Here is a 27043-nt window from a genome sequence, read left to right as displayed (position 1 = left end):
CTATGAACTTGAATAAGAAAAAGGTTAAACCTTTTTTTAAAGAAAATAAAAATGGGACGTTTATTCATAACTTAAAAAAAAACAGACAAACAAACCACTAAGCATTAGGGTAAGAGATTGAATGTGAACCGTCAGCTCCACCCCAGCACTATTCCTACAAGGCTGCGAAGGGTCAGTGTAATCTCAGGAGAGAATACCTGGACAACAGAGGACCCATCAGCAATGCCTCAGGTCTGTACTCTGCTGTGTCTTCAGCCATGTCTCTCTCTCTTGCCTTTGGGTGCACCCTGAACAAAACATCCGTCCATGCTGATCAGCTGTCCCACAGAATCCTGGCCATTGACTGGGTCCCTCCATAGCAGCCTGGGCCTCCTTGTATGCTTCAGACTCAGCTAGAGTGTGCCCTTCGGGTACTGTATGCCTATCCAGGCTGAGGGGGATGTTTTTTCTTTGCCCACACTCTGCAAATTTGTCATGACTGCCTTCTTGGGTGGCTTCCTCGTGGACTGCAGTGAGAAAGAGGATCCAACATCAGCATTATGGCCCAGGTTCACCTCCATGCTGCTCCACACTGCCACAACCCTGGCAGATCTGCTGACCCTTCAGAGCCAAAGCTGTGGCCCCTTCATGGCTCCACTTGTCTTTCGGTTTGTGGATGCTCTGGTCTCCATTCTCATCCATGGTGAAGTCTCTGCCTCTGGCCTTGTGAAATCTAGCACATCTGCCACCTTGCCTTGGTTGCCAAAAAAGGTAAGTCTTTGCTTTTAGTAACCCCTAACTAAAATGTAGCATATCTTTCCACTATGAAGGTAGACCATAAAACACAGCTGTATTATTAGCAACACCTGTGAGGTTTTGTCACCGAAGAAATCAGATCTTTTCCCATCACATTACAGTGTTGGCCATACATCACTACATCAAAATTATGGCAGTATTAGACTTGCTACTAGAACTAAACATTTTAATACTAATGTGCATTTACTACTATATCTCAAATATTTATTCCTGAAAATTGTATTTCAATGCAACAGCACATATATTATTTGGACCTCTGTTTAAGATGATAGAAAGAGGGGGAGTCATCCTGATGTGGGCGGCTGAAATATGGAATTATGTGAAGAGGGGAAATCTGTTTCGCAAGAAAAGCATGCAGTGTTCAGAGAGCCAAGGGTCCAAAACACACTAAGTGAAGAGCTCTGGCTCCAATTCATCATTTTTAGAACCAAAGAGTGTAAAGACTTCAGTGATGGGCTGGTTTTGTTACATGGACCAGTGGTTAGTGGGACTGTTCCTGATGGGGCAAGTCTCAGTCACCTTTCATGGGATCCTGAGAGGTCGCTGCATATGGATGACCCCCCTGGCCCATCAGGCCCACCCATCACCTCCAAGTTATCCTCTCAGGCCATAAATGCGATTGTTGCTATTACTCCTAGCTTTCTTTGCACACCTTCTATTGTTCCCTTTGGTCTACAGCAGGGGTTGCCAAAGTTTTTCTGTAAAGGGCCAGAGAGAGTAAATATTTCGAACTTTGTGGGCCATATAGTCTCTGTAGCAATTGTTGAAATATACCATCATAGTGAAAAAGTGGCCACAGACACTATGCAAATGATGGGTGTGGCCTGTGTGCCAATAAAGCTTTACTTACAAAAACAGGGCCAACGGGGCCCACAGGCCGTAGTCTGCACAGCAGCATCACTGTCTAACAGCGCTGAAGTTCAGCGGGCCTTTCTGCCGTGACTGCGACGTTTGCATGCACGCTGTCCAGTACAGTGGCCACAAGCCATACATGGCAACTGAGTACTCCAAATGTGGCCAGTGTGACTGAGGTGCTAAATTATAAACTTTCTTTAATTTTAATTAATTTAAACTTCCCTAGCCACATGTGGCTAGGGGACAGCACAGTCAAATTGAAGCTCCTTGACATCCCCCCTTTGAAGCTCTCCGCACCCCAGGCACAGTCAACAGCACAGCGGGTGATCCCAACCTCACCAAGGGCCAGTCAGTGGGTGGTCCCAGGCACTGTCTCATTCCTGCACTTCCCACTCTGGGCCCTTTTCTGCCCTGACAGTTCTGCAGCCCAGAACATCCTGTGTCTCCTGAATCTGTCCCTTTAAACTGCACTGTTCACCCACCCCACCTCTGCTACCACCTTCCCTGACACCCCAATGAGATGTGCTGCTCTGAATTCATGCCTCTCTGGGAGGCGGTATAATGACCCTCGTCCTATAAAACACACCACGGCAGCTAGTGTACACGTTCTGTCGGCTTTCCTTCACTCTAAGACATTTAAAGATAAGGCTACACCCCTACCACAGGGCTTTTAAAATTAACAAGAATGCACTAAATTTGTAAAATGAACACACTTTAATTATAGCTGAGTACCTAATACAAGCTATCTAAAACTTAGTTTTTTAATGGCTGGGGACTAGATTAAGGTAGAAAGTCTAAAGTCCAGATGGATTTCAAATCTATAGTACAAAGGGATTCAGCCACTTGGGTTAACATCCCATCCCACCACCACAAGAGCTCACCTGCCCGAAGCATTGATGTCCCTCATTTGTAAAATCAGTTGAAAATGCCTACACCTGGCAGGAATGGCAAGCACTCAGCGCAGTGCCAAGAGATATAACTGGCAGCTTCCTGGTGGCTACAAAGGCCCGTGAACACGGGGGAGGAGGAGGCATACGCACTAGACTTGGGGCGGAAGTGCAGAAACACCACGGTGACCATGGGATGCCAGCACCAGCCTTTCCTATGGTCTCATTCAGGACCAGTGGGCATGACCTTGACACTACAGCTGTGCTCCCTGTTTTCTGCCGGAACTAGCACTTGAAGTCACTTGGTCAGTGCACACGGAAGGCATCCACCAGCCCAAGAGCCAGAAAGCTATGAGCTGCTGCTCTGCCTGCTCAGATGACAAAGTGCCACCCCCGTAAATGTCAAGGCCGCTGCACACAAAACAGTTAATAAACTGCAGTTTCTCTGGCTTCTGGGGATTCTCTGAACAGATAAGAAAATCTGGCCATTTGTTATCCCAGTTTTCTGACCAAAGGCACTGTTTTCCCCTTTTACTCAGCTGTCCTACTCAGCTGTCCTACTCACCAGGCTGGGTGCCAAGTGACTAAGCCAACTGACTGAGCCGTTGTTAGCAATCAAACCCGCCCTCAGAGGGAGGGAGGGAGGGAGGGAGACACACTGCAGTGGAGGGAGCTCAAGAGTGGGCTGGGGCCGTTTTAAACCTAACTAGGTTTAAAGGATGGCTGTGAACTGTGGCCGCCCTGTTGGAAGTTCTTCATTAAAGGAATCCCAGTCATAAGTTGCTGCTGATACACAAGGGGGGACCACAAAATACCTAAATATATTTATTAAAAATTGTGTATTTATTCTTACATGTTTAAACTTCAGTTACCTTCAAAGTACTCTCCATTTGATTCAATACACCCATCAAGACTTTTTTCCCACTGCTCAAAACAGTTTTTGAACTTGTTGATTTTGCCACCTTTTAGCACTTCTGCCATTTCTCATTTCACCTCTTCCACATAGGCAAAACATTTCCCTTTGAGGGCTTTTTTCATTGGGGGGACAAAAAAGTCACATAGGGCTAGATGAGGTGAACTGGGGGGGTGGAGCACAGCAATCTTGCCGTTTTGGGTCACAAACTGCTGAACGCTCAGGGTAGTGTGGCCAGGTGCACTCATAAATCACCCATCATGAAATGGGCAAATGCGCTGAGTTTTCAAAAACAATCACTGAAGCTGAGTGCAGCCTCTCACAACAATGCCAGCTGGTACACTGACACAGATGGGTTCCTAGAACACTCCCCTAGTGGGGAAACCTATGCTACAAGGGCCCCACCCTCCAGAAGATAATTCTGGCTTTTCAGGGGTTGCCCCTCATATAGGAAGCATTTTTTCCTGATCATTATCCATTTTTCCTAACTATAAAATACCTTATTGCAATCAATTCTGATTGCATTCACAGTGTGAGTAAAATAAAGTGAGTCTCTCTCCCCATGACCCCATCTGTATAGGTCAGGGTTGGTCTGCTGTTAATGATGACCGTGACTTTGGACCTGCCTCAGGCTTCGCTTGTCCAACATTCTCCTCAAGCCTCAACACTTCTGTGGCTCACAGAAATCACTCGAGTCTCAACCCTGGCTACACGCTGGAACCACCTGGAAAGTTTTTTTTTTTTTTTAAATAAAAAGCAGCAGCAGCAGCACTGCCCCTTCCCCCCGCCCCCCAAAAAAGAGTGTTTCTTAGGGGTCAGGCCAGGGAGTCAGTAATTTTTAAAGCTTTCCATGCGGCCAGGGTTCGGAACCACTGTTGGCAACCAAACCTCACATGAATTTGATCACACCAAAATCCTCGCCCAAGAGGACAACCCTTTCTTCAACTGCAAATGGGCCTCAGGCAAAAACCCCAAGAGAGGTGAACAGAGGAAAGAGAAAAGGCAGTGTACCCAGGAGCTCACCGCGCCCAAGGCTATTGGGTCAAGCCTCCTTTCTCACAGACACAGATGCAATGGACCACTTTTCTCTAAAGAATGAAACCACACTCTAAGAAAAGGATGCTGCTGCTATTCCCTTGGAATGAATATGCTCCAGTGGTGCGCAGAGGGCCAGAAGGGTCCTCCCAAGAACTGTGCTTCAGTTTTTCTTTTTTTAAAGAACACCCATTTATAATAAAATCTTACACAGAGGGTTAGAAGCTACTGCAGACGAGAGAGAAAAAGTCATTCATTGGAGAAGCCTTGCCCATTTTACAGAGGGGTCAGACAGATGAACAGTCAGATGAATACTCGAAAGCAAAGGTGAGCCTTGGCCAGCACGGCTCAGTTGGTTGCAGAGTCATCCCATAAACTGAAAGGTCTTGGGTTCAATAATCTGCAACGTGCCTGGGTTGTAGATTCTGTACTGGTTGGGGCATGTGTGAGAAGCAACCAATCCAAGTGTCTCTCGAATCGATGTTTTTCTCCCTCCCTCTCTCTCTCTCTCCCCCTTCCCCTCTAAGCATGTCCTCAGGTGAAGATCATATATATTTAAAGCAGACATGTGATCAGGCCCAACTCTTTGGAAGACTTCCTCCGAATGCCCAGTTGATATCAGCCACTCATAGAGTAACAACTCATATATCCAAACACCCTGGCTGCAGTATTTCACTAGCAATAGGCCCAAATATCATCCCATTTTACAGATGCCAAAACAGAGGCTTCAAGAGGCCAAGCTATTTGCCCAAGGCCAATGTACAGGTGAGTGGTGGGGCCCCGGAGGGATGATGTGGAAGAAAAGGGGGGATAAGGAGAATCTGTCTTAGCCTTCCCATTAGGTGAGCCAACCTGAAGGCTCAGGGTCAATGCTTCCAAATTCTAATTTGACAAGAAAGCCAAGTGAGATGGAGGTCAGGCCTTCTGTAGCCAAGCTCTGAGCCCTTCCCCCACCTGCTCACCAGGGAGTTTTTACACCTGGTAAAGCGTGCAGGCCGTTAGCACTTCAGCCAGGCCAAAGTAACTTGGGTAACTGCTTAAGTGGGACCTCCACCAGGCCAGAGAAACCTGAGTACAAAACCCAGCCCAGGACCAGAAACCCCCAGCCCTGGACCCACGTTTTTCCACAATGTTTTATGGGAGATTTCAAATAAAATGAAATGGCTACAGTTACCACACTCAACACTTGAGTAAAGTCAGGACCCCTTCTAGTCTGACAGCCCACTCATGCACAACAAATTACCCTTTAAAAATCAAATTTAAAAAATTGTAAAGCTCAGTCTATTTCTTCCAACTCACAAGGCAGAGAGGGTTTAATCAGCGTCCAAATCCAGAGGACTTTCCCTCCCTCTGCACAAGGGGCCTCCCACAGCACAGGGCCAGGCCAGGCAGACGGTGGGGGCCCAGCAGGTACCAAGTATGCACTTTCTAGAACTACTCACAACAGCCTAAGGAACAATTTCCACATCAGCCTCCCTTCCTCCCCAATTTAAGGGTCCCACTCAGAGCTGCAAAATGGTCCTGACACCCCCTTTGCAGCTCCTGAAGGGTTCATGGAGAACAAGCCAATTTTTCCACGGCACCGGGCCAGCAGTGTGATCACATGCTGCATCAGAAGCTTCTGATTGTTCATCAGAACGCAGAGACCTGGCTGCGGGTTGCATGCAGGCGGGAGGCTCCGTCAGGCTTCCTGTTGTAATAAATTCCTCCACACCCCACCTGTGAAACTCCATTTCCATTTATTACCAAAACTGGAGCCCTGGCTTTCTAGCTTTTTCCTGAGGCCTGGAAGCTGGCTTTTCCAGCTAATGACATCACTGACAGGCTTCTGACAATGGCTCCGGAGAGGTTTAACTTTTCACTAATACCTAGCAAGAGCACATTCCACAGGGGTGAGGTCGTGTTTAGCTAATTCCTAATCTGACCATTCCCCCAGCACCCAAAGCCACAGCGTGATGAGATGCCACCACAGCTCTCTCAGGACACTCACAGCAAACATGAACACCCAGCACCGCTGAGCAGGCAGCGGGACTGAGGGCTGCCAGATTTCGCAAATAAAATACAGACCACCCAATTAAATATGAGTTTAGATAAACAGTAAGTACTTAGTGTAAATATGTCCCACTCAGTGACTTGTAACATGAGAGAACTGTCTGCCATATTTGAAACATACTTACACTAAAAAGTTAAATTTGAATTTCAGATAACCAGCAAGTAATTTTTGGTATGAGTGTGTGCAAATGGCCAACACTGCTTGAACCCAGAGATAGCACTTAGCATCCCTGATAGCTGGACAAATTGTCAGATGTGCCTTACCTCTTGGCGTGTCTGACACAGTTGGAAGCACTCCTGACCTTTCGACGTGAACTTGCCAAAAATGTTTAACCCAAGTTTAATCACAAGCAAAGAGACATATCCATTATAGCACTCGGAACAGTCCAGGCCCCGCGACTCCAGGTGTAGTGTGCAGGCAGCACAGCACTGGCATCCTCTGCAATTCTGGCAGAAGCTCATTCTCGGGTCCACGAACGTGCATTTTACCAAAACCATTGAGAAATGGAGAGCGTACAGGAAGGTTATACGGGAGTGTCTACACTATTCCTTCACGCTATCTGTAGGATCAAAAGTTTCCAGTGAATTTCAGGAGGGGAAAAATATATTATTGCTAAAATTACATTTTAAATAAGTCAAGCATTGGGCCCTGGCCAGGTGGCTCAGTTGGTTGGAGCATCATCCTGTACACCAAAAGGTTGTGGGTTCAATCCCCAGTTAAGGAACATACCCAGGTTGTGGATTTGATCCCTAGTCAGGGTGTTACAGGAGGCAACCAATCCATGTTTCTCTCTCATCAATGTTTCTCTGTTTCTCTCCCTCCCCTCTCCTCTCTCTCTAAAATCGATAAACATATTCTCAAGTGAGGATTAAAAAGATATATAAGTCAAACGTAAGAAAATAAATATAAGAAAAAAATTCATTACAACTCTGGCTCTTGAGTGTTTGTGTTAATTAACATGTATTAATTTTCTTGGCAATACAAGAAAGAACACACTTTCTTCCAAGAAACCAACTTTTCTCCCAGGTGTGAAAACATTTAAGAAAAGTAGCAACTACTCAGGTTCAGGGAGGCTGAGAAAATCCCCCCCATTTCATCTCCACATGTAGAGAGACTGGCTTTCCAGGAAAAAGCCTACCAGGCAAAGGAAAAATCTGAAAACTTTCCAGCTCTATTTTCAAAGTTAAGCCCTACACATTCCATCATTTGGCCATAAAAAGGAACGAAGTATGTATACAACATGGATGAACCTCAAAAACATTCTGCTAAGTGAAAAAAGTCAGTCACAACAGACCACAAGTTGTCTGATTCTACTACATGAATGTCCAGAAGCAGCAAATCCATAGAGACAGAAATATGTTAGTGGTTGCCAGGGCTGAGGGTCAGGGAAATGGAGAGTGACTGCTAACCGGGTACCAGGGTTTCTCTGGGGGGATAAAAATGTCCTAAAATGACATAGCTGTACACTCGGTGGACATACTAAAAAGTGCGCAATTTAAAGACGTGAATTTTACAGTGTGTGAATTGTATCTCAGTAAAGCTGGACTTTTTTATGTTTTGTGTTTTTAAAGAAAATTCTATATATTCCTCTAGGCTATGAGGTCTGCCTTATTCTTCCTAACAGAAGGCAGTTGCAGGCAGAATTACAACAAGCCAAATCCCCAAACCCAAGGCCAGAGGCCTGGGTTCCGGTCCAGCCTCCGTTGCTCCCTGTGTGACCCTGAGCACATCCTGTCCCTCCCTCAGCTTTTATCTTCCAGCCTGTAAACTTAGGGCTGGACCAGGAAGTATTTCCAGTTTCTCCAAGACATTCTTTGAGGACCGACTGAGTCTTTTACCACTATTTTAAAACAGCAGAGTTATCGAACTTCTCTTAACTTCATGATAAAACTTCATTTGGCCAATGCTGGTGTAGCTCAGTGGATTGAGCGAGGGCCTGTGAACCACACTATCGCAGTTCAATTCCCAGTCAGGGCACATGCCTGGGTTGCAGGCCAGTTCCTGGCAAGGGACTCACGAGAGGCAACCGTACATTGATATTTCTCTCCTTCTCTCCTTCCCTTCCCCTCTAAAGATAAATAAATAAAATCTTTAAAAAAAAGCAAACTTCATTTGGTTCACTGAAGAGCAAGTTTCAGGTTTACAAAATTTTGGGATCCTTTAGTGGTCTTAGGCTTTGATAACAAGGCACCTCTCCTCATCCTTAGCATTCTGATTCAATTGAAAAGACATAAAGATGGGAAAAAAGGTCATTTTCAACACTGAGCAAGGATTTTTAGAGATATTATCTCCAGCACACTTTCAGGATTCCCTTTGAGCAAGCAGTATCATGACCCCCCCACTCCAACCCCAGTGCGAATGCCAGAGGAGAGGCCAGCCAATGACTTACAGGTCTGGTAATTAATTAGGGTTTTTCACATCTAGTAAAGCTCAGGATGGCAAAGGGACACATCCCTCTCACCCAGCCTCATCTCTACAAACTTATTTGTCATCTTTTGGGCAGCAGAAGCCAGACATTGCAGCCACAGTGGACAAAACTCTCTGCAGAGCCAAAGGCAACATGCTGGAAGTAATCAGTGCTGATTAGTGTTTGGGGAAATCCTTGGCCTAAGTGCACTCTTTGACTTGGTTTTTCCAGCAGAAGCCATGCAGACTTGGGCCTGAAAGAAGGAAATTCCCATTCATAGCTCTAGGACAGTGCCATCTCCTCTGCAGAAAGAAGCAGAGAGGAGTACTCAAGTGGTCCCAAAGTGCTAATCCCAGGCCTGGCTTCCAGGCAGGCAGCAGGAATCCACGTAGCTGGGCACTTTAATGTTGGGAACTTTACGCAACATTTTCCTAGCTTGGGAGAGAGGCCCTAGGTACTATTTATATCAACAGCTATGTCCAAGCTGTTGACAAGAAGATAAGGAGAAACACCCATTTGCTCCTTCTGGACCATCAGCCTACATCACCTCCCCAAGAACAAGTTCCACCGCCCCAGATATGTCTGTAAGGGCCCAGCCTCAGCCTCCACAGCTGAATGGATTGGGGTGGAACCTCCAAAGGGAGCTGAATCACTTTCTCCTTTGAGGTCCCAGCACATGGCTGGACTGAGTAAACTGTAGACAGCCAGGAGCCACGCGGCAGCCATGCTGTGTGCGGTACTAGCGGAGCTCATCTGTGTACAGAGAGAGGGGAATAAGACACACACCAGGGAAACCAGAGGCCATATCCTTGGCTTTCGGCTTCCTAGTCCCGTCTTCCTGAGGCCCCTGTAGGATTGCCCTAGGTCTGCGAACCCATGACAAGGATCACTGGTTAAGTTCTTTATAGGGATAATTGTTTCCGATGCCCACCTAGTACGGTGGGGGAGGGGTGCTTGAGACAGGCCACCCCTAAGCACAGTGGTTGGTTGAGAGCTAGGTACATGATTCAAAGGGGCCTAATCAGCAAATCCTGGAGTTTGTATGGGAACGACTGGAGTTTTGTGCTTGTCACTCTCACTCAATCTCTCTCTTCGGCTGGGCTTGCTCTGGGAGGCCTGAAGGGCCACAGAGGCAGCAGCCTTTCTGACACCATGTAAAGCCCAAGGGGACACAGTAGAGATGAGGAGAAAGATCAAACTCTGACGACCCATTTGAGCCTCAGGACCCAACCGCACTTGGGGGTAGCCCTACTATGGGACTCCTCAGCTACTGGGCCAGCGGTCCCCCTTCTTTTGTCTTTAAGTAGTTTCAAATAGGTTTCTACCACTTGCCACTAAAAAAAAATCTTGATAAAACCATCCTAACAAAAAACAATTTTTTCATTTAAATTATAGCTCAACGAAGTTCCTCTGACTTGTACTTAAAAGAATGGTACCTAATAAATTACCAGAATGTTTTATCTATTCTATACAGTTAGAGTTTAAGACATGTTTTTCTCAAAATTACCCAACATTGCAAACAAAAGTCCATGAGATTCCCCAGTTCCTATCCAGCCCCATCAGGAGAATTGAAGAGAAGTTTTATGAACTTGAACAAGAACAAGACATGGTCCTATCTTCGGCTCCCTGAGATTAATTCCCTCACAGCACCATGCTATGGCTATAAACATTCTCAGCACAAAACAGCCAACTGGGTAAGAATCTGAGAACTGCTCTGTGGCCTGAGATGAAAGGGGATAAACCTATAGACAATGAAGCTCCCAAAAGGTGAATAGACAACAACAAAAACTAATTAAACGGAGCTAGAGCAAATCTGACGTTTACCCATTGTGAATGAGGAGGCCAAGTTCACTACAGCTGGTTTCCGGGACAATTTGGAAAACCAGACTGGTATGAATCAGGAATTGTTGGGGATTTTAGAAGATTTTTCAACCTAGGTTGCAGAAAACCCACACAAACCAAACACAGGCAGCTTTGCCAAGAATGCAAAATTGGCCTGCACCTAAGACAGTCCCTTGAAGGGCAAGGGGAAGAATGGGGTCAATTGGGAAACTGAAGAAATAAAATGGTTTGCCAAACCGGCCACAGAAAGAATCTCAAGAATGCTAAAGTCTAACCCCTCTAATGAGTCTCAGAACTCTAAAATGCAAGCCGTGAAGACATTCAGGGCAACCCAGCTGGATGAGCCCCATACAGGGGCTGCTTAACAGCTAAGTTGTCAGGCTGGGACCACCCAGCCAGCCAGTCAATACAGGCTGCAGGCTCTTAGGAGAATCCACAAAGACAAGTCCAACAAGGATTTGTAAGGTAGGTTTGAAAGCACAGACCAGATGACCCTGTACAATCACACAACTGCTTTAATCTCAACCTGCTAAATCAAGGGTCTGCACATTCCAAGCCTGTAGTTAAAGCTGTTTAGCTCGAGGCACATATTTAAGGCAGGTATGTCTGTTTTCCAGCGGCCTAAGATACCAAACCAATGGGGGAGGATAAGTTACCTATTATTTGGAACCTAAGGAATGCAGAGGTTGGCTTAGAGCTCAGGGCCTGTCCCACAGGTGGTATGAGTTGTGGGAGAGGGTTGTAGAATAGCAAGGAGGCCCTGACTGGCGTGGCTCAGTGGGTTGGGCATTATCCTGCATGCCAAAAGGTCACAGGTTCAATTCCCAGTCAGGGCACATGCCTGGGTTGTGAGAAACAACCAATCCATGTTTCTCTCCCTCTCTTTCTCCCTCCCTTTGCCAAGGAAGGGAAGAAGGGAAGAAGGGAGGGAGGGAGGGAGGGAGGGAGGGAGGGAGGGAGGGAGGGAGGGAGACAAGAAAGCTCCCACCCAGCCCAGCCCCAACCCCCTGAGACCTGCCACATCCTAGCCTGATGACTACCCTCTGGCTCAGAGACTAACCCAGCAGTCCAGGGGCACTCCGCTGCCTCAGAGGGATGCACACACCTGACAACTCATCTTTGGAAATCCCTGCTAACATGCCTTCTTGTTTTATAAATGAGAATAATCCTATGGCTTTTCACTGTAATATAAGTAAAATGATTCTAAATCAAGTTAAATCCTCTGTCACCACACAGAGCTCTGGTCTCCAGAGTTCCTCCAGACCTGGCTCTAGGCTCAGCCACTTGCTTACACGCTGGGTGACCTTAAATGGAGCCATGGTTTTCTCATCTGTAAAATGGGGATTAGCACCATTCTTCAGACGTCGAGTGAGGATTCACTGAGATGAGGCATAAAAAACTGCCTGGCACACAACAGGAACCCAATCACTATGTATGGTTAGTACTCAAACAATGTTCTAATTAAGTTTCTATAATGATCAAACTTAAATAACACAAGGCCCTGGCTGGTGTAGCTCAGTGGATTACGTGCTGACCTGTGAACCAAAGGGTCGCTGGTTAGATTCCCAGTCAGGGCCCATGTCTGGGTCGTGGGCCAGGTCCCCAGTAGGGGCAGGTGACAGGCAACCACACATTGACGTTTCTTTCCCTCTCTTTCTCTCTTTTACCCTCTCTATAAATGAATAAATAAATAAATAAAACCTTAAAAGAAAACAGAACAAGTATGTGTCAATTCTGTGATCTTAAAAAAAGCAATAAAGACTTAGGGCAAAATTTAGAGAGAAAAAAATAAGACATACGCAGTTCTCATACATGAATGGGATGGAGGGGGAATATGTTTTAAAGGAACCATGTCCTCAGATCTAACCCCCACCCCCCCCACACACACACAATCAGGTCTAGCAGGCACAGGCTAGGAGGCTGTCCACCCGCCTTAATAAGAAGGCCAATGGCTCCACAAGTGGGACGTAAACAGCCACTAGGTTGCTGGCCAGAGGCCAGCTCCACAGGGTAGAACGTAACTTTTTACTCGCTCTCCCCTGTAGTTTCAGTGGCTGTCCTATTTGCTGTTGCTGCCTGGGTCACAGTGTACTATCATTCACCAAACACTAATCCTGCAGGAGAGCTGAACAGGTCGGACACTTCAGCACAGAACTGGGGGGGCTTTCCTATCCCGGCACCCAAGGAGCTGGCTTGCTTGTATGCAGTTCCTCACAATATGAGATTTCACCTCCTTGCTGGGAGCAGGTACTGCTGTTGAACAGCTGAGGCCAAAACCTGAGAGTTTCCACCCACAAAAACAAACAAACAAACAACAACAAAAAAACAAAAATGGGGTACTATTCTGGGCAAAAAGCAGAATACAGTTACTGGCATCCTTCCAAGAGCAAATCAGAGTATTTCTGAATCCTTAGCAGGGAAAAGAACACTCAATAAGTTTCCATTTCCAGAGCCCAAGAAGGCTAGTTCTGTTCGGTCTAGGCACCGTGGTTTTGTCACTTGGCAGCTTGAATTACAGTAGAAATGAAGTCTGGTAGGAAGTGCACTAGCTGGGAAAACAAGATGTGGGGTGGTAACCTAATTTCACCCCAGTCAGACTAGCCCCGAGTTAATTGTTAACCTCTTGGCATCAGTTTTCCCACCTAGGAAATGGGTGTTTACAGCATGGGCCCTCCCCTACATGGCAAAGAACAAAGACCCAAGAGACCATTTTTCATGAGAATTTGCTCAAGGGTAGAATCAGTTTTCTATATGATTTTCCTCTATCAAACCCTAACGCAGCAAAGCACAGAAATGAGTTCTACCAACCAAAGCCACACGTGTCTGCTTGTCAACTCCGTGGTTCTTATAATCCTTATGCAATTCCAACTTCCAGCAGTCAGCAAAGGCACTTACATGGGCTGCTGCTATTAGTACCAATTGGTCGACAACATCTGAGTTTTTCCCAGGTGCTGGGTCCTGCTGAGAACACAGCCTTGCCCAAGAAAGGGCAGAACAGACAAAGCAGATGACTGAGGGGCTGGAATTGAGATAATTCACAAAGCCTCAGATTTTGGTTCTAAGCAGGCCTCAAACTCAGAGTCTCCAACAACAGTCTCAAGAATTTATTACCACTGCTGTTTACACTGATTTTATTTTTATAGTTACTTGTTCTTTATGGCAAGTGATAGACAGTAGTTTTCTACTGGTGACCCTGTTCTAGAATTTCCTTTTGAAAAAAATGTAGGTATGCCTAGAAGCAATTTTTAAAAAGCTTTTTCTCTTCAAATCATCTTTTTCCATACCAGTGGATAAGCATCTTGAGTCACCACAGCGGCAGGAGCCAGGGTTGCACGGCAGTAGTTGCTATTGTGAAATGGGTGATATCAAACAGAACTGTCCTGAAACATGTATTTCCACTTCAAAATGGAGCTTTACATTGTGTTTGTCATAACCCACGTATTCTTCTCTTCCAGATGACTGTGACTGCAAAGTGGAGCTTGCTTTGACATCTGATGGCAGGCCAATAGTTTGCTACCATCCTTCTATGGACATTCCATATGAACACGCAAAACCTATTCCTCAGCCAGATTCTGTGCATATTATGAAGAAACACAGGATCAAGTACTGAAAAACAGATTAGAAGAAAAAGATGAACACTTTGTTTCAAAAGTGTTGCTAGAACAACCTAGCAAAACGTTCTTTTTAATACTGAGCGCTGCTGGTGGACAGGACAGGTGTGGTGAGGACCTGAATCCTCCAAGAGACAGGCGATACTGAGGTTTGCAGAAATGTTATCCTGGGTCTCATTTGCCATTCGAGAAAATGCAATCAAGTATACTCACTACTATGTTATATAGCAGAATAATAATAAAATGTCTTTTCATCTATAGAAAGAAAAATCCAAAGGGCTTAGAGGCTGCTCTGGGAAGGCTGTGGTCAGAAATGGTCTTGTGGCCACTGTAATACCACTATATCAATAATCTGTGTGGACAGTGCTGTGAGAACAACAGAGAGGAAATGACTAACTCTATACATGGATTTGAATGGGCTTCTACAAGGGAAGAGGCATCTGAATTGGTTCCTGAGCTCCAGGGAAATGAGTAGTCAAGCAGAGGGAAGATCAAGGCCAAGCCACAGAGGGGTGAAGGAGAGAAGTGCTGTCAGCAGTACGGGGTTCAGTGCAGCTGATGTGAATGAGCACTGAGGCCAACGCCCACTGGACATCACCTACGCTGAAGGCTATTCACAGGCTAAAAAATCAAACTGTTATAGTTTCATGGAGGCCTTAAATGGGTTTCTTCCTAGCTGGAAGAACCCTATCCAGGACCACGTGGCCGCCTGGAGCACCAGGGTCAGTGGGGAAGAGCCTCAGGACTGCTGGGGGTGGGGGGAAGAGAGGGCAGCACCAGAGCCAGCTGTCTGCCGACCCTGATCCTGGATAGAGGCTCAAAGTTTACAGATAAGGAAACTGAGGCCCAAACACAGAGCTGATGAGGGGCACGGTCAGAATAAGGACCAGGTGTGCCTTCTCCATGTTCTTCTTAGTCCATGTTCCAGGATCCATTTCTATCTGAGCCAGGAGCACTTGAGGCCACAGATTCATTATTCTAAAAAGCACACTTGCTCTCTAAGTCTTGAGTCAATGAATTAAGAGGCTTCAGTGTATGGGTCCACAACAATTAGGCTCTGTGGAACAGAGGCCCTGGCGACATCACCAGTGAGAAAAGGATGGTCCCATCTGAAATGGCAACACTGTAGAAAGTTACTCCCAATAAAAACCTTTCCCATGTTGTTGCCCCACGCCGAGATGCTGTGCTGGGCCAAACTCCGTGCGTGGCCAGCTCATCGGGGAATAGGGTGGCCCCCTCTAGCCGGGGCTGTGATGAGGAGCCACTCTAACTGTCTGACAGGAATTCTCGAAGCTTCCACTTTCCTCCTAACAGAGTCTTCCAATCTGGAATAACACTCAAGACGACTAAGGCTGCTGCTTTGTCAGAAGTCCAAACCCCATAACCACGATCTTTTTTTAGTTTTTAATTGGGGAAAGTCACTGTGGCTGAGCAACATTTTCCTCTCCTTCCACACGGATCCTGGAAGGCAATCAAACCCCCGATTTCTCACACATTCATTCTTTCTTCCAACTCTTTCTCATAAAAAGGGGGGATGGGAGTACCTGTTGTTTTCATGAAACTGCCATTTTGCACCCTCTTTAGATGGAAATCCAACAAGTCTGCAAGACTAAGGATCACAAATTAAGGTACCTGGTATTTTTATAAGGCATGGATGCCACTTAAATTTAAAGTCAGATTTTATTTTACATCTAAGGCTAACTAGCACCTTGTAATTACATAGACAGCTTAAATGAAACCTCAAGCTTGCTAAAATTTACATGGTTTTTTTTCCCCCTCTTTGATCTGCCTGTGAGGTGAAGAGGTAATGTTGTTTCAAGGAGGGGACAGAGGTGATTACCCTAAGTCACAGGCCATATAATACCACAGCCAGTGACACCAGAGTTTCATAAAATAAAGGTGGGGGGCGGTTCTAAAGAACAAATAGCAACCTAGTGGAGCAGTGATCTAGGGTGAAAGGCTTCCATGGGGGCCATGCACCCAGTGTCCCAGATTTGGGGGCTGTGGGTAGGTAGGGCATGTGATCTAGGTTAAGCCAATCCCAAAAAATACCCTGGCCAGGGATCAGTTGTGGAGAGGTCAGGTGACCCACCCAGCCTGGTCAGAGTGAGCCTGGGGCCTTCCTGAGACAGCTGGGACCAGAATCTATTAACAGTGAAAACGAAAACTTTTGTGGTGGTGGACAGAGAAATTAAAAAGGGACTAAAACCACAGCTGCTTTTACCAACCAAGTTAAAAAATACTGTTCTTTAAGGGAAAAACACTTCTTGTGGCTAGGATGTACAAGAAATGGAACTTTCATATACTGTTGGTAGAAATAGAAAATGGAAAAATTGGAAAACGGTTTGGCAATTTCTTAAAAAGTTAAATATATACCTACCATAAGATCTAACCATCCACTCAGAAAAAAAAGAAACTATGTCCACACATAGACTTGTACAACGATGTTCATAGTGGCTGTATTTGGAAACAACCCAAATGTCATCAGCAGAAGAATATATAAACCAATTATGGTGAATCCATGCAATGAAACACCACTCAACGCTAAGAAAGAAATGGTGACTTTCACAACAGTTGAGTAGAGGGAGACGAACAACAACTAAAGAGCACACGCTGTATAGCTCCAAATGCACAAAACTCTAATTCAGGCAGACTGACCTGCAGTAACATAAAGCAGACCGGTGCCTGAGGTCAGGGTGAGCCGATGACTGGGGGCAGGGTATGCGGGGAGACTGACAGAGGGAATTACACAGCACAAAGAAACTTCTGGGGCTGGACTGGATGTTCACTATCTTGGCTACAGTAATGACTTCCCAATGTTTGCATACATGAATGAATGTGTGTATATATGTATATGTAACAAAACCTATCAAACTGTAGTTTTGTTTGACATTCTGACAGAGAATCAGAGCAAAATAGGGAAAACAAGGCTCATTAATGACGTGGAGAACTTAAGATTTGCCTTCAGTTCAGTGAATATGATAACTTTTATCCTTTTTTAAAATATTTGTATATATTGCAAAATGATCCCCACAATAAGTGTCATTAACATGTCATCATCTATAGTGACAATTTTTTTCTGGTTATAGAACTTTTAAGATGCAATACATCACTCTCTTAGCAACTTTTAAATACTCAATGCAGTATTACTAACTATAGTCACCATGTTGTAAACCACATCGCCATGACTTCTTTATTTTATAACTGGAAGTTTGTGCCTTTGGATCCTCTTCACTCATTTTGTCCACCCTCCACCTCCTGCCTCTGACAACTACCAATCACATTCATCCATCAAAGGATGGTTACTGTAAATAATCTATGTCCTGGTTACTGTAAATAATGCTGCAGTAAACACAAGGGCGGTCCTGGCCAGTGCGGCTTGGTTGGTTGGGTGTCATTCCACAAACCGAAAGGTCACGGGCTCAATTTCCGATTGGTATTTCTCTCTCTCTCTTTCTCCCTCCCTTCCTTTCTCTGCGGAATCAATAAAAGAAAAAACAAGTAAAAAAAAAGAGGGCACAGGCTATTTTGAGTTAGTATTTTTGTCCTCTTTGAATACCCAAAAGTGGAACTGCTGGATCACATGGTAGTTCAAATTTTAAATTTTTTTGAGAAACCCCCATACTGTTTTCCACAGTGGCTTAGCCAATTTACATTTCCATGAACAGTGCATGAGGGTTTCCTTTTCTCCACATCCTTGCCAGCACTTGTTATTTCTTATCATTTTGATAATAGCCATTCTAACAAGTGTGAGGTGGTATCTCATTGAGGTTTTGATTTGCATTTCCCCGATGATTAGTGATGTCAAGCACATTTCATATCTATAAGGCTTCTTTGGAAAAACATCTATTTAGATGAACAACCCATTTTTCAGGCAGATTCTTTTTTTTTTGCTCGATTTGTAAGAGTTCTTTATATATTTTAGATATTAGCCCCTTATCAGACATAAGGCCTGCAAATATTTTCTCCCATTCATAGGTTTCCTTTTCATTTTGGTCATGATCCTTTGCTGTGCAAAAAGTTCTGAGCAGGATGTCACCCCACTTATTTATTTTTACTTTTATTGCCTTCAAACTTTACGGTTTTAACGTGTCATTTGCTGTATGTCTATCATACCTCAATAGCATGGTTTTTGAAAAAATAAAAATAAACACTTTTGAGCTCATATATTTGGGTACCTGGGACACCAAGACCACAGCCCCCTAGATAGGGACTGCCAAACCACAAGGGGGACGGGCTTGCTTGCAGCCACGATGCAAGGGTGTTCTCAGATTCAACTCTCTCATAACATTCATTCCTCTGTTGAAACATCCCTTTCTATGGCTTTTTACTACTTTTAAGGGCAATGCAGTATTCAGGAGTCTCTTGAGATATTTCCTTGAGGAAATACTCCTCTGCTTAGACAAAAAGCAACGGACTAAAAGCTCCTGGATGCAAATATTTAAAGATCTTTGCCTTTAAGAAACTCAAGCCTGCTAAGTTCATAAGCTACCCAGTGGGAAGGACCTCACATTCTAAGGTAATTAGCTCTGGAATTTCAACATATACTTGGAGAGTAGGAGGGAGTAATCCTGCTAAGTGAGAATGTCTTTTGTCTTAATATTATCCTGACATCTTGAGGATGATCTGTTTCCTTTCTTATAAGCTGGGCCCAAGCTTGTCTTTAAAACAAACAAACAAAAAAATAAAAGTAGGTACCTTTTTGTTTCCTTCCCCTGGTTAAGGTCAGTAATGCATTAATTTTAGATACAATTTTTATAAGGAAAATATTTCCAACAAAAACACACACAATAAGGGGGAACAGAAAAATAATACAATATAACCACCAATGCAACTGAAGAATAAAACGGTATGAAGAGCTGTAAGCCCCAGCACATCCCCCCTGAGGCATGCCCCACTCACCCTCCCCTAGGCAGCCACTATCCAAAGCTTGGTGATGGTTCTCATGAACAAATCTGCATATCTATTCCATTTGTGTAAGTTTATATAACAACGTGATAGTGCTGTGGGGCCTGCAGCCACCCTCCCTTGGCCCAAGTCTGATTTTGGCCTCGGTTACAGGGGCCGCTCTGTGCCAGCTCAGATCGCTTCACGGGACAACCTACCAACTCAGGCACAGGCCTTTTCTTTTCCTCTTTGCCGCAGCAGAGCTGGCATGCATGGGCGCCCAACCTGGAAATTCAAAAGAATTAATGCCTCCATCACTGGGACACAGGAGCTGGGGGACGTCCAGCCTGCCGTCCTTCCTTCTCTGGGGGGGGCAACTCCAGAGGCACTCTGCCTACGAGAGGGACTTCTCAGCAGGTCCCAGCAGAACTGAGGCCCAGCAGAATCCTCAAAAATGCACCCTGACACTGGTGTCTCCTCCTTCCCTGCCCACTCACGGTTTTTCCCTCCTGCTACCAGGGATCTCCTGCCCCTCAAAGGTACCTCTACTTGGATGCTGGTCCTTGTAGCCAGCCTACTCTTAGAACCCGAACTAAGCTGAGTCCTAGTTTATTCATTTTTTATTGCTCTGCATTCCCTTTTTATTGACATAATTTATTTTTACAGGATATGACCTTTGCAGTGTTGTAAAGAAATCAAGTTCTTAAGCAGTATTTGATGGCAGAAAAATTATCATTAATTGGTAGAATATCCAACTACATATAGTCCATACATGTGTATAGAAAAATGAAAGGTAATATTAACATTTCCTTTGTTATTTCTAGACAGTGAAACTACAAGTGAATTTTCCTCCTACTATTTTTATGCAATTTTCCCATTTCTATGCAAAAACATATACAGTTGACCCTTGCACAATGCAGGGGGTTAGGGGTACTGACCCCCCCAAATATATAACTCCGCATCCACTATATTTTTCATACTATAAGATGCATCCCCCCCAACTTGGGAGGAAAATGGGGGTGCATCTTATAGTCCGAATGTAGCTTGCCTGGCTCACTGTGGGGGTGGGGGGCGATGGAGCAGGGTCACGGGTTATTAAATATTTTATGACATTTTTTGCTTCAAAAATTTTTTTCCTATTTTCCTCCTCTAAAACCTAGGTGCATCTTATGGTCAGGTGCGTCTTATAGTCCTAAAAATACGGTAACTTTCAAGTCCCCCAAAACTTAACTTGTCCCTTGGTGTGTCCACAGGGGGCTGGTTCCAGGACCCCCCAAGAATATCCAAATCCACAGGTGCTCAAGTTCTCAACATAAAATGGCAAAACCAAGGCCTACAGTCAGCCCTCCACACCCATAGACTCCCAACCATGAACAGAAAACAGTACACAGTTACTGAAAAAAACTGCATAGAAGTGGACCTGCTAACTAGGAAAAAATAATAAATTCTATACAGGTGTACAACTGACATCAGCAGTATTGCCACAATACATCAGCACGGAGGAGGTCACGTGGAAGGAGGAGGAGGAGTGCCACAGGACTCCAGGGACAAGCAGATGGCGTGGGCATGGCCCCTGTGTGCGGAGCAGAGGGGCTGGGGGAGGTGGACAGATGCAGGAAGAAGCTGTGCAGTAAGACACACACCTTCCTCATCACACTCCTCCTGCTCCCCAAGGACAACTACCTCCTTTTCCGATACCACCCCCTACAACAGGACTGCCCAGCATCGTTCCTCAAAGAGTCCTGAGCAGAGTCTGGATCTACCTTCCAAACAGGACCTGGGGGCCCCCATGAAGTGACTCCACCCCAGCTCTGCAGAAGGCCTCACTGGTCTGAGGGTAATGCATCCCTCTTGCCAGGTACTGGTTCAAAAATGCCACACAATCCAACTTGGGCTAATGAGACATAAGGAGAGGAATGTTGCTCTTGGCTTGTAAGGAATTCCAAAGAACAATCTCTCAACTTGCAGGAACTCTCTGCTGTGGGAAACCACAAAGGAATCAGCCTCAGGATTGCTGAAACCAAGAGAGCAGAGACCCAAGGACCCTGGATTCTGGATGGCAGCACTGAGCCACTGGACCCAGAAACCCACAAGCCACTCTGCGCTCCTGCTGACATGAGCCAAGCAACTTCCTTCTGCTGAGCCAGTTTTGGGTCCCATCCTTTGCAGCTGAAAAGACTCTGACTGCCATCCCTCCCGCCCCGGCCAAGGCTTCCTCCTCTGCGGTCCATCTCATCCTGATTCAACCTGTACACTTTATCATAGGGGTCATAGCTGCATCATTTGTCCTGAACCCCACAGTTCTTCTGCATGTCCTGATACCTGATACCCAACAGCATAATCAACTCAAACTCCCAATTTTACATGCCCCTTTAACTTCACTCACTACCAGCCTGGAGTAGTAAAAACCTGACCCCTTCAATCAGAAAAGGTGTGGGACTGATTACCTCTTAGCACTTCCTGAACACCTCTCGTGAGGCAAGTACTTTATAGAGTTTGGCTCATTAATCTTCACACCCACTCTTTCAGGCAGAAACCATGATTATCACCAGTTTACAGGAGAGCACTGCGGCTCCAGGGTAATCATGAAACTCAATCCTAGGTCACGCAGTAAATCCCAGATTCAAACCCAGAGCTGCCTGACTCCCAAGTCCTCCCTCATAACCACAACTTCCCTCCTCCCAGAAACCTTCCCTCCAAGGGAAGCAGGTGGTGCCCAAGGCTAGCAGATGGACAGAAAAGTCAGGCGCAGCCTCATACCCCACCACCTTAGACACACCATTCATTCCTGGAGACTAGCCTGAGGCATTTCAGGGGTATATCTCTCTTTACAGAAACTGCAGGACACGCTTATCAGAGAAAAAATTAGTTTTGTAAAGGGTCTACCAGGCATTGTTTAATCTTGACTATTTACAACTGACATGGACTCCAAGGGAGCTCCAAACTCAAACCAGACTTTAGGGAAAGAAGGTGGGTTACCGGGGTGATAGAAAGGGTTAAGATGGACACCATAAGAATGGCAATGACAAAAGTTAATATCCTTAGTTTCTCTAGAATCATTCTGGACTGAAATAGGTTTATTGTTCATTTCAAAAACTCAAAAAAATTTATTTTCTAAACAACCCCTACACACATACACATACATGCACACACACACACTCTCTCCAGAACTTAGTTCTGTGGTTTTCTTACTGCAACCTCTTCGGCCTGCCCTGCTCTTTGCTTACATTCAGTCTGCTCCTGTGACCATGAACTCCCCAAGGTCAGTGGCACTGGGGAAAGGCTTCACAAGCACTAGGGGCCAAGCACCTATGCATTACTACTCTGAGCTGTCAGGGACCCTTTGCTTGACAGAAAGGACGATATCTCTTTCCATGTCTTTCTCCATCCCTCTGTGTGGCTGGGTTACTCTAAACACCTCTCTATCTCTGGCTAACGTTCCTTTTAAACTAAAAGAGTGGGCCTCTCGCTGAGAACAGGCAACAGCGCTAGCTAGGATTTAAGAATACTGTTTTGGGTTTATTTATGGTTACCTCTAATTCACCTAGTGACCACTTCTTCTGTTACGATAGTGACATAAAGTCTCCTTTTCAAATACGTTTGTTTTAAAAGTGAGTCAACTGCAAGGAGAAAATGTTAAGCAAAAATGAAATAGAGGCAGCCATGGGATTATGACAAAAATTTTAACAGTGGTTCCTTGACAAATGACTAAAGTTTACAAAAAGACCTAGGCCCGTTCTCCCATTTCACAGATGGGGAAACAGGGGAGAGATGCAGGTGGGGCCTCTGCCAGGCGCCAGTGTCGGCAGAAGCAGGCCCAGGGGTCAGATCCAGCCAGTGTCTGGGTCCTGCCCTCTGCCTGGGACCGGCAATCTTACCAAATCCAGCTTATTCTGGGTGTTCTCCGGACCCTCCGGAAGCGGAGCAAGTTAACATCTGCTGATCATGTAGATAACACCTAACTGACGGTCAACTTTAATAGCTGGCAAAACAAAAGCTATTGTGCAAATGTGTGAATTTTTGCCCTGTCACAGGGAAATGGCGCTCAGGCTGACTAATTTCCTATCCTGAAAACAGGAGTACCTGCATTAGTCACTCCTCAAGTGAAACACCCTAAACAAATTTCACCTTTGGGAAAGGTGCTGTGTGTTCCCCGCCCCCACAAGAGACAACTTTAAAATGACACCCCTCTAGAAGGCTGCAGTATGTGACATGGGGCCCAGACAAGGGAAACAGGCAGTTACACCAGACACAGACTAGGACTAGTGTGCCCATGAAAAGAACTGAGAATGATGCACACCCCCAACTTCCTGCATCCCTTCTGGTCTCAGGAACTACAGACTTTGCTGCTGCCAGCCTCCTCCAGTCACCCAGGCCCAGCAACCTCCGTGCTGTTTGTACAGGGTGTGAGCCCAGGAGTCCAGTTTCCAAGCACTACTGTAAAAGCATTATCACCAGCTTTGAAGACAGGAGGTTGGACAGGGCTGGGTTTAAGACCACACCCAGGGCAGCAAAAATCCTGGCAGATGGTACAGGCAGCCCCTCCGGGATGATCCCAAATGTCAAAGGGCCAGGACCAAAAGGGAGAGAAAGCAGTGCCCTGGGCCAAGGCAGGGACAAGCCAGTGGGAGGTGGGGGGAGCAGATGACATAGTCCCCTTGGATCCATACTGAAAGGACACAAGGCAGTCAGCACAGCCTCACCTCTAGCACAGCTGCTCCCTCTTCAGCCTCCTTGATTAGACCTGAAAGGGTTAAGTGGGAGGTGGGGGCTCCACAGTAATAACACTGATGCTGCACCACAATAGCAGCACCCGTCATGTGCTGAGCACATGGCCAGGTGCTAAAGGCTTTTGATGCACATTCTTTCTACACTGTAGAACTCAGTAAGGCAGAGAGCACCTTATCACTACACTTTGCACATAGAACACAAGCTCCTAGAGGCGTTCGGCTGGCTGGGGTCAGCCCACTCCCTAGGGGCAGAGCCGAGACTCAGACCCACGAGCAAGCATATCACCTGGAAGGCGGTACAGAAACTTCCAAGGCAGAAAAACCAGGGAAGAAAGAAATGGGAGGAAAGGACATTCTAAGAGACAAAAAGAGAGGATCAAAGAAAGAAAGGAGGGGCAAAGGAGCTAGTGAAAAACCTAGATCCCTGAGTCAAACAGGACAGAAGGGAAAGTGAGGGAAGACATCAGGAACAGTAAGCACCTGACTTGGCTGGGCGGCTCAGTTCGTTGGAGCACTGCCCCCTGTACCACCAACCAGCTAGGATTCCATTTCCACTCAGGGCACACACCTAGGCCGCGGGTTTGATTCCCAGTCACAGAGTGTATGGGAGACAATCGGTCAGTATTTCTCTCCCATGTTGATGTTTCTCTCTCTCCTGTCCTCTCTAAAATCAGTAATAAAAATTATCTTTGGTGAGGACTAAAAAAAGAAGACGAAGAAGAATAGTTAACACCTGTTTTCTATCCTCAAAGGAAGCATGGCCGGAAGACCAGGAAAGGCCACTGGCCCGTGGTCCCTACCTGATAATTACTCAAAAACCCAGGTTACTTCTGAAAATAGCCTGTTAGGTATGAGGTATCTTTGACCAATTTCTGTGTGCATTTCCATACACCTCTTCCCTTCCAAGATACTTAGGGTACTTTTCCTCCATCTAAGGGGGCACCACAGGTCCAGGAATTAAGAACAGGCAGTGTCAGGAACGCAGGTGACAACCAGCTTCACAAGGCACTTACTGTCTGTCAAGGGCTGGCCCAGTGCTTCACAGCCCTGTACCATTTAATCCCCACTGAAAGTGGGGCACCATTGTGGCCTGGGACACTGAACCTCAGAGACCAAACCCCTTACCCCAAGTCCCCCAGCTAGTAAGTAGCAGGGCCTAACTAACCCATACTCTTCAGCAGGAAGTGGCTCAATCCATCCAAAAGTGGTTTCTGCTTCACCTCCTTTGCCTCAAACAAGGGCAAGGCAAGATGATTCCATGGGCCTGGTGTCCAGAAGGCTGTTGAGAAAATAAAGTCTCCAAAAAAACCAATACCATAAAGACCTTGCAGGGGTGTCCAACCCATGGCCCATGGGCCACATGTGGCCCAGGGTGGCTATGAGTGCAGCCCAACACAAAATCATAAGTTTACTTACAACACCCCCCCTTTTTTTTTAGCTCATCAGTTTTCATTAGTGTTTGTGTATTTAATGTGTGGCCCAAGACAGCTCTTTCTCCAGTATGGCCCAGAGATGCCGAAAGTTTGGACACCCCGCTTAAGGTCTTTTAAATGTTCCCATTGCAGATAAGGGTGAACCCACCTGCCCAACTACAGCTGCGTTAGAGGCATATGGAGACATATTTAAGTTGCTGAGGGAGCTGAGAAACTGAAAGGTCAATGTGCTTCTGTGCTGGGGCAACCAAGAGGCAAGGTCACAATGGTTACCAAACACAGTAACTATCAGGAAGAGACCCTGTGGTACTAATAAAATTTGGTCCTGAAAGTTTTTAAGTCAGAAAGTGGCTGGAATACTCCCATTCTGTGGCTCACCAAAACGTATTTCTAGACCAAGGGTGACTTGCAAACCATTACAAGCCTCAATTAAGACGTCCGATTTTATTATTGGTGACAGCTCAGCAAAAACTCAAGAATAAATCTTGTTCTAAAAACTGGTATGACCAAAATGGTATCACAAAATATTTCTAATCCAGCCTGTCCTGAGAAAATGCACCTTCCCCTTCCCAATCCAATCAAAAGGCAGCTGTAAGCCCTGGCTGGTGTGGCTCAGTGGATGGAGCGCTGGCCTGTGAAGCAAAGGGTCACCAGTTCAATTCCTAGTCAGGGCACATGCCTGGGTTGCAGGCCAGGTCCCCAGTGGGGGCCACGTGAGAGGCAACCACACACTGATGTTTCTCTCCCACTCTTTCTCGTTCCCTTCCCCTCTGTCTAAAAATAAATAAATAAAATATTTTTTTTAAAGGCAGCTGTAAGCAAAACTCCCTAAAAGTAGAAAGAGACGTATTAAGTAAGATTCTTCACAGGTGATGTGTTTTTAAGTTGTTTTCCTTACATTCTTGCAATTATTTTTATAAGAAACTACAAATGCAACGGGCTAATGTCAAAAAAAAAAACCGTATTACAAGTGAATTTTGAAGGCATGCGGAACTGGTGGCTTTCCTTTGGGGATTAAAACATCAGACAAGGGTGTAAGTAACAGTCTGCCACACACTCAATGGCTGACCTGGGTGTGCCCCAATTTCCTTGTCTGTGCAACGGGGATTACAAGAATAAGGTGTAGTCCCTTAGCTATTACTGAAATACATTTATCATAATGCTTGGTACTGGTAGGTGCTCAGCATGCATTAACCATTATTAACCGAACTATTACTGTGATTATAGTGAGTCTCAGTGGCTTCCTTTTATATTCATTTTCTGAGCCTCGCTTGGCAACTTGGAAAAGGCCTTGTTCTCTAACAGTTAAAGCAAATCACAGATGTTCAGAAAATGACTACGAAGTACCCCAAGTTCTTTAAGTTCAGCATCACTGTTCCAAAAATGAGGTGTTTTAGTGGGTCCCAGACCCCACTGATCACTACGCAGAGTTCACATTTCACACTGTAGGCTGCAAAGGACCACGATTTTGCATTTTCTGGAAGCATATATATTACAAACAAATCAATGTACCAAATTTATTATCTTATTATTCAACCCACCTGTGCCGGCCTCAGAGACACAGAAGTACACAATAGTTACACCTGTCCCTAAGC

At 45.6% G+C, this 27043-nt stretch overlaps 1 protein-coding gene and 1 pseudogene across 4 annotated transcripts in view; both read right to left on the bottom strand.

Annotated features, from left to right (window-relative positions):
* FLNB (filamin B) overlaps positions 1-27043 on the bottom strand; it is a 141005-nt gene that overhangs the window by 102922 nt on the left and 11040 nt on the right. The gene's annotated exons all lie outside the window — the stretch shown is intronic.
* Positions 228-2730, bottom strand: LOC118983611 (RNA-binding protein 8A-like; annotated as a pseudogene).

This window comes from Sturnira hondurensis, unplaced genomic scaffold (genome assembly GCF_014824575.4).
Source record: "Sturnira hondurensis isolate 20B ecotype Veracruz unplaced genomic scaffold, ASM1482457v3 Scaffold0002840, whole genome shotgun sequence".
Lineage (NCBI taxonomy): Eukaryota > Metazoa > Chordata > Mammalia > Chiroptera > Phyllostomidae > Sturnira > Sturnira hondurensis.
The sequence above is the reverse complement of the archived record's forward strand: the minus strand, read 5'-3'. Positions and strand labels throughout refer to the sequence as shown.